The sequence below is a fragment of the Delphinapterus leucas genome, chromosome 11 (assembly GCF_059928025.1).
Source record: "Delphinapterus leucas isolate spDelLeu-1000000601 "Yukka" chromosome 11, BTC_Dleu_Yukka2, whole genome shotgun sequence".
Lineage (NCBI taxonomy): Eukaryota > Metazoa > Chordata > Mammalia > Artiodactyla > Monodontidae > Delphinapterus > Delphinapterus leucas.
In genome coordinates this window covers 10,625,181-10,638,922 of record NC_143139.1, presented here as the reverse complement: position 1 = coordinate 10,638,922, position 13,742 = coordinate 10,625,181, and positions in this window count along the sequence as shown.

The following is a 13,742-nucleotide window of genomic DNA, read 5'->3' as shown; positions in this document are numbered from 1 at the left end:
CCTTGAAGGCTGCTTTGCCCCTAAAGACTTTCCTAAAAGTCCAGTGATAACTAACACTTATATGGCCTTTCTCACGTGCCAGGCATTGTTATATGGGCTTTCCAAATATTAACTCATTCATTCTTCATATCAACCCTAATATTATTATTATATCCATTATAATGTGGGCAAATGGGAATTCAGAGACATTAAATACCTTTCCCGAGTTTACCCAACTAAAGTTGACCCTGGACTAGCTCCAGCCTGCAAACCCCAAAGACTCCCTCTCCAGAGCCCCACTGAGCACCTGCTTTGTACCATCTCCTCTAGGGTTTATGTAAGGCAAGCACCAGGCCCCAACACATTGCCTTTCACCTGGAAGATGCTTGGGAATTAATATGTTTGCTGGGGATGATGGTGTGGCTCCAAGCATCTTTCTCCTCCCCTAATCTAGGCAGGGCCTGGATTAGTTTCCAAACTTTAACAAACACCCACAAATTCAGTGATATAAAACAATACAGATTTGTTATCTCACAGTTCCGGAGATTTGGAGTCCAACATAGGTCCCACTGGCTAAAATCAAGGTGTCAGCTGGGTTATGTTCCTTTCTGCAGGCTTCTCGGTACAGAATCCTTTTCCTTCCCTCACGAACATCTAGAGGCCGTCTGTGTTCCTTGGACCGTGGCCCCTTCCTCCATCTTCAAAGCCAGCAAGAGTGGGTCAAGCCCTTCTCACATTATAGCACTTTGGTTTTGTCTTCTGCCCCCCCTTCCACTTTTAGGAACCCTTTTTGTTACATTGGGCCGCCTGGATAATCCAGGGTCACCTTCCTATTTTAAAGGCAGCTCGTGGGACTTCCCTGGTGGCGCAGTGATTAAGACTCTGTGCTCCCAATGCAGGGGGCCTGGGTTCGATGCTTGCTCAGGGAACTAGATCCCACATGCATGCCGCAACTAAGAGTTTGCATGCCGCAACTAAGGAGCCTGTGAGCCGCAACTAAGGAGCCCACCTGCCGCAACTAAGACCCAGGGCAACCAAATAAATAAATATATTTTTAAAAATAAAATAAAATAAAGCAGCTCATTAGCAACCTTAACCCACTTGCCACCTTAATTTCCCTTGACCGTATAACATAGCACATTTACGGTTTCCGAGATTAGGGCACGCACATCTTTGGGGGACCATTTGTCTGCCTCCCACAATCCCATATAGAATTAAAAGTAAAAGCAATACCTAATCATAAAATAAATATGAAGAAATCTGACCAAATGCTAGTCTTTCTTGTCTACCTTGGTGACCTTGGAGAAAAATGAAATATACTATCTTTTTCCAAAATCACACCCTTAGCTGCCCCCGATTTGTGGTGCTCTGCGAGTGTGTCTCCTCTGGGTGCTGGACAGTCCAGCATGGACTGAGGGCTTGGCGAGGTGACAGCTGAAAGAGGCAGATGTGACTGCATCCCATCTGTCCTACTCCCTGGCCCTTGAAGGGAAGAGGGGACGGGATAAGATACAAAAAGTAAAGTGCAGCAGAGCAGACAGTGCGATGACCATGCAGAAAGGAATGAGTGGATCTAGGTCTGCACAAAGGGCGGTGAGAGGACATGGCACCTCCTTTCCCCCTGCTGTAGCCGGCCAAGGTGACAATGGGGCCGAGGCTCATGGGAACCCTTAAAACCAGGAAACAAAGTTCCAACAGGCCAATGGCAGTAGGGAGAGAGAGATTGGTGGGGAAAACACAGAGAGAAAATAAAGCCATGGTCCCATTCACATTAAATGCTTTTCAGTTTTTATTGTAATTAGATGTCTTTTAAATGTTAATGGAATAAATTGAATTTGACTTCCCTATTTTATCCAGATCCTGCGATTATGCTCAAGGCCCATCTTGAAAGGATGCCAGAGGGTGATGGATTAACTCTAAAATAAATCAAATTTCCCTTGCTACAGAGTGAGGGACACACAATAAGCATTCCATCCTGCCTCTGGTGATGGAAGGGTTGCCTCGCCTCTTCCCCTGGCCATCTGGGTGAGGGACAGCCTGAGGAAGAAGCTTGCTAAAGTTGTGTCATAAACCAAACTCCATCAGGGCAATAAACCTCAGTTGCCACAGCGCAGTGGGTGAATGGGCCTGGGCACCATTTCTGCCCAGCTTCCTACTCTTGCCAAGGGTCCCTCCCAGTAAATATCTAGCTAGCGAGCTCTTAGAAATGAGCTGGGAGTGATGCCAGCCAGACTCCCAGCTTGCCAGGATGGGTGGTGCAGGGGGCCAGCCACTTGCTCCCTGTGCTGTCACTGGTGTGGGGCTTTCGTGCTCGGCTCTGCTGGCTGGGGATCCTAGGACAGGAGCCGGGGGAGCCTGTGCACGGTCTCCTCCCAGGCCTGAGTCAGCTGCAGAAACTCCACCTGTGCCTGGAAAGACTGACACCAGGACCTGGGCTGGGAGACAGGCCGAACGGAGCCCTGGATCAGAGAACGTCAGATCATCCGAGTTCATTAGCAGTGGGGGTTCGGGCCAGGCAAATCGAAATGAAGATAGATTCCTACACTTAAAATCCCCCAATTTACCTCCATCCTCCTGTATTCACACCCTCTCTTTACCCTTTCCCCTTTATTAAAACTTTTCACTTCTCTCCTCCTTTCACATTTATATACAAGTTATGGATAGAACCTCCAGGGTTGTTTGCATAGAACAGGAATCAAAGCCTCCAGCTATAGGGACAGCATGCTAGTGGGGACATTTCAGGATGGCCAGGAAAGATGCTTCTGACCATTAAGGTCTTTCAGGAGTTTCTGAAGCCAAACTGAATATAGAGTTTCCAACAACAAAAATATATACATCTAAAAAATGTTCAACTATCGATGATTGGGTGAATATGGTATTGATAAATTCTTAAAATGGAGTACTTATAGCCATCAAATTGGGAAAGACCATGGAGAGTCATGTAACGTGAAAATGTAATGGGGAGGGGGGTGTGGGTAGGGTGTAGGCTGTGGTTATTAAGGGAACATGAGAAACCCCTGCGGTGATGGTATAGCTCACCATCCCATTATGGTGGCAGATGCACAACCTATACATGGGATCAAATTGTGGAGAACTAAGTACACATGCCAAAATGAGTAAAAGTAAAGTGAGGAAGATCTGAGTAAAATCTGTGGATTTTACCCACTTCAGTATTCTGGTTGCAATATTGTACTATAGTTTTGCAAGATGTTAACCATTGGGGGAAACTGGGTAAAGGACATAGGGGGTCTCTCCGTATTATTTCATAAAACTGCATTCACATCTGTGATTATCTCAGCCAAAATTTCACTTAAAAAAAGATTGGGATCCACAGGGCATGATTTAAATATCAATACATGGACATTGTTTCATCCATTTCAGGAAAGAATTGGATAAACTCACCCAGGGTGAGGTCAAAATATATGATTTAATGTAATACATTTTAGGAGAAAGTTCACACATGTATTTTTACAGGCAATTAGACTCCCATTTACTTAAAGCTGACAGAATGAGTTTCTTTAGAGCAAGGCCTATAATAAGAGGGGTGAAACAATTAATTTCCGCCTCTTTCAGCTCGCCTTAGTCCCGTGCCTGTTTTGAAATTTTGCCTTTTAGTGAACTAAGGGCGAAGAGGCTGCTGCAGAAGTGGGCAACCCACAGCCTCCCGCTCTGCAGGACATGCAGGCTGTGCTGTGGATATCCCCTCTGGGCTGATGGAGGAAAGAGACAAGAACAGGGCTGAGTGTATGCAAAGCAGCTCAGCAACTCATAGGTGTTCCTGGTATAAGTAAGTGTAAGAATAAGAATGGGCATGGCCTTCTAAACACGGCTGAAATGCTCCTGTTTCTACCATTTGCAGTAATTTTCTTAAATATTTATTAAGTGCCTACTGTGTGCAAGGTATCTTTTTAGGTACCCGGAAGACTACCCTGAACAATTCTCTTCTCTTATGGGGCTTAACTGTCCTCATTTTGAGACTGTGTGATTCAATTTTAAAAGTCCCCAAACAAAGCGACTTCTGGGCTGCACAAAGGCTACCACTTCGGGCAAGAGTTTAATCTCTGCGTTGTTATCTCATTTTGTCCAATCTGACAGGCTTTGATGTGCGGACAATCCCCCGGATTGCAAAGCACTAACAGATGGAGGGGATGGGAGGAAGCGGGAAGAGCTTCCCTCCCAGTTGGAGTGATTGATTTACATTAACCACATATGGCTACCGGGCAGTAGTCACTGCAGGTGGGAGTCTGGAGCCCTGGCAGCAGGCAGCGTGGTATGAGCCCTTCCTATTTTCCATGGGATTCGGTTTTCTCATACGTAGGCTGGGCACAGGGCTACACACCATCTGAGGCTGTTGTGACAGCTGTGGGGTTCTGTTTTGTTTTGTTTTGTTTTTTTAGTGAAGAATAGTTGATTTACAATGTTGTGTTAGTTTCAGGTGTATATAGTTTCAGGTGTATAGCAAAGTTATTCAGTTACTTATACATGTGCATATATATATATACTTTTTCAGAATCTTTTCCATTATAGGTTACTACAAGCTATTAAATATAACTTGTAATATAGTAGGTCCTTGTTGTTTATCTATTTTATATACAGTAGTGTGTATCTGTTAATCCCCAACTCCTAATTTATCCCTGCCCCACCCCATAGGCTTTTTAAAAATTTTTAATTTAATTTTTATTTTATAATAGAGTATAGTTGATTTACAGTGTTGTGTTAGTTGCAGGTATACAGCAAAGTGATTCAGTTACACAGAGACATATATCCATTTTTTCCCAGATTCTCTTCCCATATAGGTTATTACAGTCTGACATTTTCCCCAAGCACCTCCTTCTAGGGCCTCAGTAGAACAAGAGGCTCAATTAACACTTGCAGATTTTAGTTCAATTCCATAAATATTCAAGGATCCCAAGGTCATGTGCTGAGCTCTTGGGGTAGAGGGTGGGTATTTCTGACAGCTAAAACATTTCTCTTTGGGCTTGAAAGAACTAGACTGTGAACAACTAACAATCCCACATAGAATAATAAAATGCACATCAATACAGATCCATGAAAGGAACTGGAAGAAACATCGTCAGTGTTCTAATCCACTGGTCAAGCACACACTGTAGTAATGGTAGCATACTGAATGTCTTTGATGCGCTAGACACGTGTGCTCGACCCGAGGCTTCCAGAAATAAATACTGAAGCTGATGTCCTTAATGATCTCAAAGTCCAGTAGGGGAGACAAATAAATAATTATAATTGTAGTGTGATTAGGTGCTAGGAGAAAAATATGTACAGGGCTCCCGGGAAAGAAGGGGTGAATTAGGAAGAATTCTTACACGAGACTTAATAGACAGGTACAAGTTTCCCATGTGATCCAGTGGGGGAAGGCACCCCAGGTAGACACATCTGTATGCGCAAAGTATGATGACCCCAACATTTTGGTACTTTAGGGAAGGGCAGGCAGTGAGCTGTGGCTCCAGCTAGATTTGAAAAGCAGAGAATGCGGGAATATGAGGGTGAGATGTAAGGATCCAAGATCATGGAGGTCCTATAATGCTCTGCTGAAAAATCATGCTTTCTCCTGTAAGCTATAAGGATCCCTGAAGGGTTTTGAGAACTGACAATCAAATTTGCTTTTTAGAAGGAGAATGATTTGGACATAGGTGAGGAGATGAACTGGAGATGGAGAGACCAATTTCCCTACGTGACCATTTCCATGGTGATGATGAGGGCTTGAACTAAAGTAGTAGGAGAAGGAAAGGAAGAGGAGTCCAGAGAGATATTAACAAGTTGGCATTCCAAGGACTCGGTGACTGTTAGGATGGATGTGGATGATGGGAAACTTGGGAATGATTTTGACTGAAGGCCTTAAGGAAGACTACGGATGAGATGGCAAGACTTACGGAGGAAACAGCTGTGGGAGGCAAAGAAGCATAAGCATTTTCAGGAAGCTGTAAAGGTCTGGGAGAGAGGCGTGCAGGCCTGTGAGTGGGACGCTCTTCTGTCTCCGACGCACTGGCTGCCCCGGGACCTGTAGCCACATAGAGCAGGCCCCATAAGAGCCTCTCCTGGGCATAGCGACACCATGGGCACATGCCTCTCCTCCCTGTCTCCATCACATTTTCTAAAGACTCTCATGAGAGCCCACTGTTGGCAGAGCCACGTTCAGAAGTCAAACTTGATAACTGATGCTGTAATCCTCTGGATTCCCTCATTAGCAGCTGTTAATGGCTGGTGTGCTGACGATTCAGTTAAGGCTCTAATAGACCCGCTTGTCAACTGCATCCCTTCAAAGGGAAGAGCAGAGCTGGGAGAGATGACTGAAGCAGGCGGTGAAGGTCCTCAACAGCACCAGAGCCCGCCCCTCCCCACTGTCCTGGCCTGGGTTTCCTGGGTCTGGATGAGGCTCCCCAGAAGCCCAGCCTGGTGGAAGGATATTGGATTGCAAAGGGAAAGACATGGGCCTAGGACAGCTTCCAGCCAGGAGTCTGGAGACTTTGTTGCAATAAGAGGGTCCTTATTGGGAGAGGTCCTTGCCCTCTCCCAAGACAATAACTATGAATTGTCTTTATTCCACTGCACCCACAGCCCCAACTCAAGGGCATATTCAGAGAACCTGGACAGGAGTCGCAAAGGATGCTACTGCAGCACCTCCTCCAGCATCTGCCCTTGGGTCCTGGTCCGTTTCCATCTCTCTGCCACTTTTTTCCTCCCAAGACCTTTGTTTTCGGAGATTTGAAACTTGCAGAGTCGTTTGGTGGAGGTGATGGTGTTGCCAACCCTAGGACCTGACACAATCTAAAAGGCCCAGAGGAAGGCTCTGCGTGGGGCCTGTGCCTGTGGTTTATGGGACCAGCTCTAAAAAGATCTGACTTTTTAGAGCCAAATTCCTCCCCAGCAGAACTTGGATATCCCTGGTAGCATGTGTCTCTAATGGGAGGGAGACTCGTGTGTATTTTCCAGTGGTGATTGGAAGAGAAGTAGTCTCAAAGCTTCTTCTTTTTTTAAAAAATATTTATTTATTTATCTATTTATTTATTTGGTTGCGTCGGGTCTTAGTTGTGGCAGTCCAGCTCCTTAGTTGCAGCTCACGGGCTCCATAGTTGTGGCACGTGAACTCCTTAGTTGTGGCATGCAAACTCTTCGTGGCGGCATGCAGGATCTAGTTCCCTGACCAGGGATCGAACCCGGGCCCCCTGCACTGGGAGTGAAGGGTCTTAACCACTGCGCCACCAGGGAAGTCTCTCGAAGCTTCTTAACCAGCCCTTTATTTAGTTGGTCAGTGGAAATGCAAGCAGGTTCAATTTTCTCTGGGTCAGCATCAGAATTGGGTCAGCATCAGACTTCAATATCATCACCTCTGATGGCTCTATTTTTCCCTTCATTTCCTCTATCCTTTATTCTTTTAATCCTCACTTCTGAAAAAACAAAGAACATAAATGTAGATGTTCCTTAAAGCATGAACTATCCTATCTCATACCACCAGACTTTTCAGTTCCCGCAACCATCCCTCCCCCGCCGCCCCTGACACAAGCCTTGGAGCCTCCAGTATCACACCCAGACCTTGGGCTAGTCCTCCAAAGTCATGTTGCAAACCCATTGCCACAGAAAAACTAGAAACCCAGGAGCTTAAGCATACCACCTCCTGTTCTTGGCATCTTCTTTCCCAGCCCCGCCTGTCTTTCTCACCTCAGTTTTCTTCCACAGCTGATGGCAGACAGTTTCTCTGGAATGCTCTGTCAGAATCGGCCAGCATGGGACCTCCCTGGTGGTCCAGTGGGTAAGACTCCACGCTTCCAATGCAGGGGGACCGGGTTTGATCCCCGGTCAGGGAACTAGATCCCACATGCATGCCGCAACTAAGAAGTCCACTTACCACAACTAAAGGATCAGGCATGCCGCAACGAAGATCCATCACGTGGCAGCTGAGACCTGGAGCAGCCTAAATTAATAAATAAATTAAAAAAAAAAAAGAATTGGCCAGCATGATACTTGGAATATGCAATTTCCCATGCTTCTTGGGCCTGGATAAGGCAACCAGCAATCCTACCTGCTAGACTAGAGGGCAGGAAAGAAACTGAAGACACTATGCAAGGCTTTTCATAGAGATCCCCTAGAGGCCAGAGCAAAGAACTGGCAAAGAAAACAGCTGACCCTAGTATTGACCTAAAGCAGCAGAAACAACATTGAACTAAGAGCTCTAGCTAGTCCTACAAACTTTGGTTAAATCCTGTCTCTGCTCTGGAATAATCAATAAAGGGAGGAGATCGTGGTGCGCATAATTCTATGACAAGCACCAGAGGAAGGGAGGCCCTATCCCCTTCTGATGTTCCCAAGATCCCAGGCTTGCCACCCGCCTTCCTGCATGTAGCCAGAATTACAGGTGCTGAGCTCACCCTGTCAGAGCTGCCCGTGCTGGGAACACACTCTGCAGATCTTACTACCTGCCCTGGCCCTACAGACCATGTTAAAGAAAAACCAACATAACTAGGCTGTTTTCTCTCCCCAGGAGAGGAAAGAGAATTTGGCAAAATGTTGTTAGGAGGTCACAGAGGTAAATCATGTTACAGTTGAGGCCCCGAAGGAAGGTAATGTGAGCTACAGAGTTAGCATGGGAAGCAGATTTCTAAGATGGCCCATGACCTTCACCCCTTGGTGTCACTCCCGAGATGATGCCTACTCATCAGGTGACCCTGAGACAGGGAGGTTATCCAAATGGACGGAACTTAATCACATGAGCAGTTTAAAGCAGAAAGCTTCCTCTGGCTGGTGGCAGAAGGGGAAGTGAGAGAGAAGTGACATGTAAGAGGGATTTGATGTGAGGGAGGTTCTTTGTTGCTAAGACGGGGGGAGCCACAGGGAATGACCTGAAGAGAGTGGCCTCCAGAAGCTGAGAGTGACCAACGGCCAACAGCCAGCAGGAGGACAGAGACTTCAGTCGTGCAACCACAAGGAACTGAATTCCACCAACAACGTAAATGAGCTTCAAAGTGGATAATTCCCCAAAGCCTCCAGACAACAGTCCAACCCAGACAACACCTTGACTTCAGCCTTGTGAGCAGAGAACTCAGCTGAGCTCACCTGGCCTGTAGAGCACTGAGATAATAAATGGGTACTGTTTAAGCCATGGAGTTAGTGGTAATTTGTGACACAGGAACAAAGCTAATACAATACTTAACTCTGACTCTCTGCCATTCTGTCCTTACTGAATAAAGAGGCTGGGCATCTTGGATCGGGGTCAAGCGTTGATATCTCAAAAGAAGAAGCCCACCCAGTGCAATGGAAAGATTTCTAAATATGAACAGCAGGAGCCTGGGTTTCTGTCCCTGCCCTGCCATTTACCATCTGTGTTACCCTGATGAAGACACATAGTACTCCGCTGTTTCCTTACCTGTGAAATGAAGGGCTGGACCCAATCAGTGGTTCTCTGACCCGCTTTGAGGAAGCCTCCAGGGGCTATGTGGGTAAGAGGTGAGCAGACCCCCGCTTCAAAGATACAAGCTCCGCTTTGAACTGTTCCACTCACAGGGCTTCCGAATGAGATTTCACGAGAAGGGTTTCTGTTGCCAAAATGAAATTTGAAAACCACTGAGCTTGGTGATTATTGAGGCCCCTTCCAGTTCTCACATTCTTCCAGCATGAAGTTCAGGGGGACAGCAGCTGGAGCTGCAGGAAGAGTGGTGTGAATGTGGGCTTGAGTTAGTGGATATCCCAAATGAATCAGACACCAAACCATCTATTCCTCCCTCTTTTTCTCTGGAGGCCTGAACTTTGAGGAGCTACAGGTTTAAACCAGACAGACTCCAGTCCAAATCATGATTCCACATTCAAATCAAATCCACATGACTTTGGGTAAATAAACAAATCCCTTAAATCCTCAGAGTTGCAAATTCTTAACCTATAAAACAGTGACATCACCTACTTTCCACAGTTGTTGTATATATTAAGCAGTGCAATGGGCTGAATATTTGTGTCCCTCAAAACTCTCATGTTGAAAGCCTAACCCCCCAGGTTATGGAATTAGGAGGTGGGGCCTTTGGGAGGTGCTTATGTCGTAAGGGCAGAATCCTCATGAATGGGATTAGTGTTCTTATAAAAGAGACCCCACAGAGCTCCCTAGCCCTTTCTGCTACATGAGGACAGAGTGAAAAGATAACAGTCTAAGAACCAGACAGTGAATCTGCTGTCACCTTGACCATGGATTTCCCAGTCCCTAGAACTGTAAGAAATTTCTGTTATAAGCTACCCAGTCTATAGTATTTTGTTATAGCAGCCCAAATGGACTAGGACAGTGTGGTCTAAGTTGCTACAATGGATGAACCCCAAAATGCAAGGCCAAAGAATAATAGAAGTTTTTTCTTTTTCATGTTAGTAGCCTAGAGCGGGCAGTTGGGGAGCGCTGTGCTCCAAGCATTCTTTGGAGGGATCCAGACAGAGGGTGGCTCTATCACCTTCAACTCATGGCTCCAATGGCTACTGGGGGATTGCCATCCCAGCAATCAAGGAGGGTGGTGGTAGGCACGAGCTCATGAACAAGGTTTATGGCCAGGTCTGAAAAGAGCTCACATCACTTCCATTCACAGTCTATAGATGAGAGCTTTTTCATGTGGCCACACCTGGTTCCAGAAGGAGCCAGAAATTAGTCCTTGGCTGAATAATTACCTCTCAGCTAAAATTCTATTACCCTGGGTTTGCTCAGAAATCAGTGGTAGTTTCCATCATATTATACACAGAAAAGTGCTTAATACCTAGGAGGCTGGTGCTCAACATCTCCTAATAAGCCCAGCTTTTTTAAGTAAGCAGGTTTCTGTGTGGGGATGTGGAGGTGACCAGCATTATTTCATATCCTTATTTCAGAATTCTTCAAAGGGAACCTTCCTATGCTGTTAGTGGGAATGTAGAGTTTCCACTACAGGAAACAGTATGGAGGTTCCTTAAAAAACTGAAAATAGAGCTACCATATGACCCAGAAATCCCACTCCTGGACATATACCCAAAAAAGATGAAAACGCTAATGCAAAAAGATACATGCACCCCAGTGTTCATTGCAGCACTATTTACAGTAGCCAAGACAGGGAAGCACCTACAAGTCCATTGACAGATGAATGGATAAAGAAGATGTGGTACATATATATACAATGGAATATTACATAGCCATTAAAAAGATGAAATAATGACATTTGCAGCAACGTGGATGGACCTAGAGATGATCATATTAAGTGAAGTAAGTCAGACAAAGACAAATATCATATGGTATCACTTGTATGTGGAATCTAAGACATGATACAAATGAACTTAGTTACAAAACAGAAACAGACTCACAGACATAGAAAACATGGTTACCAAAGAGGAGGGGGAGGGTGAAGGGATAAATTAGGACTATGGGATTAACAGATACACACTACTGTGGATAAAATAAATAAGCAACAAGGAGTTACTGTATAGCACAGGGAACTCTATTCTGTATTTTATAACAACCGATAACGGAAAAGAACCTGAAAAGAAAATACGGAATCATTTTGCCGAAACTAACACAATATTGTAAATCAACCCTACTTCAATTAGCAAACTAAAAAGATTTTTTAAATAAAGAAGAAAAAAGAATTTTTCAAAGCTGCTTTCAATCTACTTTCCCTAGGTGGCTCTCTTTGGCTGCCCCCCTCCCTCCTAGACTGGATACATTCATCCGCGGATACCCTTCTAAGGCCTCAATCTCCCCCAGGTCGCAGACTGTTGCCCTCACTGGCCTACCTGGAATCTGGTCATTTGTCAGGCCTGCTCTTCATCACCAAAGGACTTCAGCAGGAGTGTGCCAAGCAGGCTGTCAGCCACAGGCAAGGTTTCTGAAAAAGATGTGCAGCATCAGAAAATTCAGGTCCCTTGAACAACTCTGTTAATATTTGGAAATTAGTTCCCTTTCTCCTTATCGTGCTACTGGGTATTAGAATACAAGAGCAGGGACGAGAGCAATGCAAATTAAAATGATGTTCTCCTCATAAACTACACGGCCATGGGAGGGCAGGCCCTATTACCTATAACCTTGGGATTTCTGGAGGCCCCGCTTTCATTGGACCAGAGTCACCTTAGGGACAGTTAAAGGAAATTTTCTGGGATTTTTTTTTTCCTTTGTATCGAGCAACTACTGATAAGGTACATTTAAATTAACATTCTTTGAATCCCAAGCCCCGAAAACAGCTGCTAAGAGCTGAGCTCCACAACTCTGGCTTCCGATTTCACTCCCACAAACATGGAGCTCTGGTTGCGCCCAGTTCGGGGTGACAAAGGGCTGTCCGTTTCCTCAGTGGGGCAATTTAGCTTTAGAACTGGGTGTGAGAGCACGCCACTGTGTCCGCACCCAGGCCACCAGATGAACAGCCATCAGTGGCCCCAGTCTCCCCCTACCCTCCTATCAGGAAACTTGCTGTCAGGAAAGACGTATATACTTTAAAGAGTCAATGACTGGTTAGACCTATATGATCGCTCTCAAGGTTCCTGATATTTTAACAAATGATCTTGGAGAGGAAGGGACGAGCAAGCAATGGCAAAATTTTAGGCACTGATGCGGCATTTGGGGAAAGACATGGTCTTCGTTTCTCCCAACACACACAACCCCCCCTAAATCACACGGGTGAGGCAATGACCTGCTTCACCTCATCACAGGACCAGGTCCACGGGGTGGAAGAGACAGGGTGGAACAACCCGTCTTACTACAGGATCATCTTACTACAGGAGGGTGGCATTGAGGGAACTAAGTGACAAAAACAAAGAAACCAGTGAAAACACACAGCGGGGAGTGGAAGGGCGAAGTTTGAAAGAGCTTTCTGCTCCTAGTGGGAGGAGTGGAAAACCACCCAACTCATTGCCATCCGCCCCTTTGTTTTCCAGATGCAGAAACCGAGATGTTAAAACCCCCCAGTGGTGGCTCAGGCAGTCCGAAGGAAAACGAGGTCAGAACCCACGCCCTTCCCCTGGGCTCTTACTCTCATTTGAGAGGAGCCACCGCCAAACGTCTGAGTTCCACTGACCTTTGTAGCAACTGAAGTAAGAAAACAACGTGAAAAACCATCACCTTGTTGGTGCCATTTTCATACAGATTGTCGGTATCTCTCCGCACAATCAAAGGGCAGCATTTTCTCCAGGCCTTCACCTCTTGCCTGATGCAAACAAAATGCGCCGGTATCACCCTTTTCTCCTTTTTTTCTCTAGTAGTTTGATGCTCCCTTGGATGCTCGTGCCACGTCCAGGCCTCAGGAAAGTACAACCTCCTGCTCATTTGCAGCAATAGAGCTGGGCATCAGGAACCATCCCCCGGGACAGTCTGTGTGCTCTTAGTCAGACACGTTCTGCTTGACTGTGCCAGCTCCTCTCAAGATCCACCAAGACCAGAAGGAAGAATTGCTGGGAGGGGACAGGGCTGGGGACTGCAGAGAAGGCTGCAAATGAGGAAGGGGTGGGCAGAAACTAAAGGGAAATGTCAGTGCCAGCAGGTGCCCTGTGACTGGTGTTAGTTACATGGCTCACGTTGCAGCTCTGTCATTTATGTAGATCAAAAAGGATTCCCAGGGCTTCCCTGGTGGCTCAGTGGTTGAGAGTCTGCCTGCCGATGCAGGGGACACGGGTTCGTGCCCCGGTCCAGGAAGATCCCACATGCCGTGGAGCGGCTGGGCCCGTGAGCCATGGCCGCTGAGCCTGAGCGTCCAGAGCCTGTGCTCTGCAACGGGAAAGGCCACAACAGTGAGAGGCCCGCATACCACAAAAAAAAAAAAAAAAAAGGA